The 6000-nt window shown below is 40.8% G+C and overlaps 1 long non-coding RNA gene across 1 annotated transcript; it reads right to left on the reverse strand.

The window, feature by feature from the left end:
* Window positions 1-2644: 2644 nt before the first annotated feature.
* On the reverse strand, window positions 2645-4899 carry LOC121141752. Its single transcript, XR_005878689.1, has 2 exons — window positions 4842-4899; window positions 2645-2869 (listed from the first exon to the last, which is right to left on the reverse strand). It is a non-coding gene; the product is annotated as an uncharacterized LOC121141752 (long non-coding RNA).
* Between the last annotated feature and the right edge of the window lie 1101 nt (window positions 4900-6000).

Below are 6000 nucleotides of genomic sequence, written 5' to 3' on the forward strand. Positions count from 1 at the left end.
TGGTCATGGATAGAAATGTGTGAATCCAATTAACAGATGAGAATCTCGTTTAAAAGATCAGAACAGCTGTTTGAATGAAATTTCTTTTTTTTTTCCTTTTTTTTTTTTTTTGGTTTTTCGAGACAGGGTTTCTCTGTATTGTTTTGGAGGCTATCTTGGAACTAGCTCTGTAGACCAGGCTGGTCTTGAACTCACAGAGATCCGCCTGCCTCTGCCTCCCGAGTGCTGGGATTAAAGGCATGCGCCACCAACGCCCGGCTATGAAATTTCATTTTATGTAAATCATTTTCTTTGACTTACATCTTGATTTTATTTCAAATCAGACAACGAAAATGAGAAGATATAAAGCAAGGCAAGAAAGACGAAAGACAAAAGGAAAGAAAGAAGGAAAGAAAGTAGGAAAAAGGAAGAAAGGCAGGAAACGTTTTGACATTAATTATGATTGCTTCATAATTGAGCTTGTATTGGAATAAAAAAACAGTTGTCGTATCAATAAATTTATACAGGTGGAGCGGAAGAAACAGAAGGACTGAAATGTTCCTCTATTAAATTTAGAGGAAGGAGGGAAGGAATTCACAAAGGGAAGGACTGTGTAAAGAATATACATGCCTTCTGAATTTGTGTAATAATTAAATAGTAAACAAAGATAATTTGTGTCCATGTGTTGTCAAACTGGTATAAATGGATACAAAGACTTCCCAGCAAATCTCTTTTGCAAGTGCTGTAATTAACTTTGTTAGTGAAGTCTTGAAATCTAGAGCTTCTGGTGTTCTAAATTTCCTGTATAGAGTTATCCCACAGCTTGCACTTTAACTGGGAGGGCTCTGGAATGCTCCCTGTGTATTAATGTCTGTGGCTACCAATCTGTATGATTTATGTCCTTGAGTTTTCATTTTTTTATGGCTAACTCTAAAATTTAATGACATGTAAACATACATCTACATTAGCTCTCTAAGGGGTGCTATTATGTATGGAGATTGTCCTGTTGACATGTTTTTTAAGTGGTGGGTGTTTTTATCATATAAAGCACTTAACATGTGATTGCTCACCATAATTTTCTGCGGACAGGCATTACATTGATGAAACACGACCTGTCTCAAATCACCATTTGGTTTAAATGCCAGCCTCATTTGAAGGCTTATTTATTTATTTCTGTTCAAAACTGTCCAAATGCTATTAAAATTGACTTGTATCAAATGTGATTAGTGCTTCTGAATGTCATGGGTTTTAGAGGCAGGTTTCAAAAGCTATGTTTACATTCTTGATCTCATTGCCAAAAATTTTGGAAGCAAGAAACCTCAAATACATTTCCAAACTGTGGTCATTAAAATAGCTCTGTTGTGGGGACCTGAACTTTTGTTTCTATCTAGTGCAGTGGTTCTCAACCGTCCTTAATGCTGCAACCCTTTAATACAGTACTTAATGCGGCGACTCCCCTAACTATAAAATTATTACATTACTACTTCATAGCTATAATTTTTCTACTGCATGATTTTTAATATAAATATCTTGATATGAGAATATCTGATATGTGGTCCCCACAGGGGTTGCAACCCATTGATTGAGAACTGCTGATCTCGTGCACCATTCAGGTATTAGAATATTTCTCCTTGTTGCAAACAATAAGACTATTTACAGATGGAAAGGCACGGGACCGTACTTCAGGAGAGACTGGAGCTCTGACACAGTGGCATTGGGCATTGGGAGGAACAATGTCTTACTGCTTAGTAATGCCTTAGTCTTGCCTTCTGCTTCAAACTTACCCTCTTGTTAGGACCCCAAAGAAGCACTTGGGGCATTACTAGGCCTCATTGTCCTTCTTCCAAGGTTAGCTACATTGAATACATCTCATTTTCTATTGATGGGTGGGGGATAAGAAAAAAGCTACACAATTTTTAAAAGGGGTCAAGACTTGGCTGGTGAAACCCACAGAAATAGCTGACCTAAGCAAGGGAGAGCTCTTGGACCCCAGACTGATGGCTGGGAGGCCAGCACGGGATTGATCCAGACGCCCCTGAATGTGGGTGTCAGTGAGGAGGCCTAGGCAATCTATGGGACCTTGGGTAGTAGTATTTCTCCTTAGCATACAAATATACTCTTGGTGCCCCTCCCACAATGAGGGATGCTCTCTCAGCCTGAACTCTTGGGGGAGGGCCTAGGCCCTGCCCTGAATGAAATGACAGACTCTGGAGATCCCTCATAGAGGGCCTCACCCTCCTGGGGATTGGAGTGGAGATTGGGTGGGAGACTGGAGGGTCTGGTGAAGGGGTAGAGGGCAGGGGAGAAGGGGAGGGAGAGGGAGCTGGGATTGACATGTGAAACAAGCTTGTTTCTAATTTAAATTTAAAAATGAAAAGTATAGTTTTATTATGCTTGTGAAGATCAGAAGACAAGGTAGAGGAGTCAGTTTGAGTCTCTCTTTCCTCTTCCCCTTCCACCAGGTGGGTCTGGGTCTTTAGAACCGAACTAAGTCATCAGGCTTGGTATCAAGTGCCTTTCCCAACTGGGCCATCTCACAGGCTCTATAGGCCATAATTATGAAGGGTTTAATAGAACTAATTATAACACTCCTGCTAGTTGCGATTGCACAACTTAAGATCTAGCACTAATATGAAAGGAAGAAATAAGAGTATAAGAATAAACATAAGTAAAGTGATTTTTAATACCTTCATTAAAAGTTGTTTTTAAGAAATAAGTCGTGGAAATTGTTTTTCACTCAGTTTGCAACTTCTTGTTTACTGCTACTTGGCTCTGTAGACCCTGAAGCTGTCATTTTTGCTAGTCTCGTTTTTGAAAGTCCTTTGTTTAAGAGGGCCCATCTTGTTGGTGTGACACACGTTCCTGCTATTGTAATGCAACTTTCAACGTGCTGAAATAGAAAGAAAACTGAGAAAATTTAGGCCATGTTCCATATCATAGTATTACTATATATTTCATCTAGCAGATATGATACTCAAGGAAAAATCAACCGCGGCAATGCCTATGCTTGCTGAAGTGAGCCACGACCTCCGACTTTTCTTTAGCTCCGTCATCAGATTAAACATTCCACTCTTTGCTTCTCATCTTGGAAGGCAAACTTACAGTACTAACCATTGTGGTAACTTCCTGGGCCCCAACAAAAAGGCAGCATACAGTACAAAGGTTTCTCCCTCACCAAGAGATGGAAGCCTCTAGGACCCCATTTGTCCCTCATCTCCCAGCTAGCAATTTCTTCAGGATCCTTATCTCTACTGGACACTAGACACTGCCTTCTCCAGAGCTATGCATTCTCCAGAAAGTTTGAATATGTTTAAACACAGTTTTTTGTTCATCTTATCATCTACGAGGGCTATAAAAATGCCTGTCGTGCCCACATTATCTCTCAAAACTTGCCCTGAATAAATCTGATTGATTGCATATTTACATATCAGTTTCCTCATCTAGATAATTATTTTCAGCATAATGGAATGATATCAACACTGAAATCAAAACCTTTGCTATGGTGTTTAAATACACATTATGCTTGGGCCAGGGGACGGAGATCAGTTGACAGAACATTTACATGAAATATGTAAGGCCCTAGAGTCAATATCCAGTACTGCAATAAATAAGTAAATAAAGAATTTAACATCTGCAGATTCTTCAGACATAGGAATCTCTGTCAAAAACAAACATAAATGCAACAAGTTTAGACCTCAGATGTACAACAGTCTACCTTAAAGAATCCTCCCACCCTTCCCTCCCTCTATTACCACTTAAGACCCTAATGGGCTAAGTGTTGTAATTTAAGCAAAGTATCACGCAAAGAAAGACACCATGTGACAGGGTTCAAGCAGAAGGGTTTTTGATTAGGGAAGGGGATCATAAAAAGGGGAAAGGGAAGCAGGGAGACCAGCCTGCAGAGACAGGAGCAGCAGGAGAGAGGAGAAAAGGAAAGTGGGGGAGAGGGAGAGAGAGGAGAGAACAAGAAGAGAGGGAGAGAAAGAAAGAGAGAGATAAAGAGGAGCAGGAGGAGGACGGGAGGTGGGCAGGGCCCTTTTAAAATGGAACATAGTGAATATACACTGGTGGTGCTCTTAGTACCTGCAGCTGAGGGCGTATCCCATCAGAACCCCGAGGACAGGCCAAGTACAGACGCCTGAATACTGACAATAAGGGCAACTGTCTGCATTACTTCACAAACCATATACTTGTCTTTCAGTTCAAGGTTCCATCCTCCCTCCCACTGCCTCTCAGTTGATGACATAGTACGTGCTCTAACACCCTTTGACTGTCAAGTTCAAAAATGTCTTTGCACTTGTATTGATACTCAGTGTCTCCAGTCACAGGCAGGTATTGTCTGAAGCAACATTTACTTAAGTTTGATTGCAAGCTCTGCCACTTCCCACTGTGACACTGGTTACGTTATTCAACATTATTATGCTTTAGTTCTCTCAGAATTAAGAATGGGGTAATAATAGTAACAAGTTCATAAGGGCCTTATAAAGAAGCTTAACAGGATAATACAACCTTTACACCATGACTTGTCACATCATACAAAATCAGTATGTGTAAATTAGCACTCCTCTTATTTACATGACTTGGCAGTTGGCTTCTAGTATCCTCTTGTTGCTAAGAAACACAGCTCAGTGAACCTCACTACTATTGACTGTTGCTGCCTTTTAAGCTATGGCTACCCTATTCAGCAGCTGCCACTCCACTGCTACCACCCAAAGTCTGAGGAAATTCTGTTCTCTCAGGCACCGACTCTTTCAAAGCTACTAAGGAAACTTATTTAAATCTCTGTCTCACTATAGAACTCAAGAGTCAAAGGTTGAGGTGGAATCCTGCTTCCCAGAGAGGCTGAGTAGCAAGCAGCTTACCTAGCTCGCCCCTTAGTGTCTCCCAAGAAGTCCTTGTGCTTTTCCTTGACCCTCTTTTAAATCCTTCTCTACCTGGCTCCTCCCTACAACTTCCTGTTAGCTAGTTGTTGACCCAACTTCCTTGACGATAGGTTAATTTTATTTAATCAAACACATCTTTGCATCATTAAACAAATGTTCCAGAGCAGAAACAAAAGTAACCACCTTAGAATAATATCCTACAATAATTGACTACTCAATAAGTAAAATCCACTTGGGGGAAGTAAGAGAGCCTCCCTGGGTTTAGCTACATTGAGGGTGGTTGACCATCTGCTGGGATGAGCTGGAAGTTGGGCTCTGCCGTTTGTCTCTCACCCTTTAGTTAGTCTAGACCTACTGTGTTCCCATGGACCTGCAGGAGGATCAATGCCGAGGATATTTGCACAAGGACCTTCATCCCCACAGCTCGCACATACGCAGCTCATCCTCTACATGTCAAACTGTGTAACAGAGTGGAGGATGAAATAAAAAAAGCACAGTTATGAGACAAGAGAAAGTGCAATAATGGGTTAAGATTTGAATCCATAATGCCCACTACCTAGTGTTTCTCATTGAGAATTCTTTTATTTTGAGAAACCTGACACAGAGCAATTGATTGTGTCTCCTCTTCAAGTTGATGAAATTCAAGTCTGCTTTGCCAGGTTTTCGGGATACCACAAAACAATGAAGGGTGCCCTGCCAATTTTATGTTTCAGATAAGTAACAAAAATTGCTGTAGAAGAAAAATTTCCAAAAACAGTCCTCGAAGAACGATCAGTTATGTAAAATTCAAGTATAAACAGGCATCCAATAGTTTTTGATGCTAACGGTGGAGCTTCTCACAGTTTGACTCGTCTCTTTATATTCGGTTGTCTAACAAATGAATCCAAATGTGTATCTGTGTGGCAGGCAAGCCTCATCATGCTGTCACAGATAATTCCTTCCACGCTTGTAGACTTTCTTCCTTCCAGCTCCCTAACTTCCCAGACTGCCCTCCACCCAGCGCTCCAAAAATGAAAAGTCAAGCCATAGCAATTATTAGTCATTCATCTGTCTCACCTCATTCACTGGGCACTAAATTATCTTTAATCTTGTGTTTAATGTTTTTAAAGAGGCCATTTCCAGCATCACCTGCCCTCTC

This window comes from Mesocricetus auratus, unplaced genomic scaffold (genome assembly GCF_017639785.1).
Source record: "Mesocricetus auratus isolate SY011 unplaced genomic scaffold, BCM_Maur_2.0 Super-Scaffold_100008, whole genome shotgun sequence".
Lineage (NCBI taxonomy): Eukaryota > Metazoa > Chordata > Mammalia > Rodentia > Cricetidae > Mesocricetus > Mesocricetus auratus.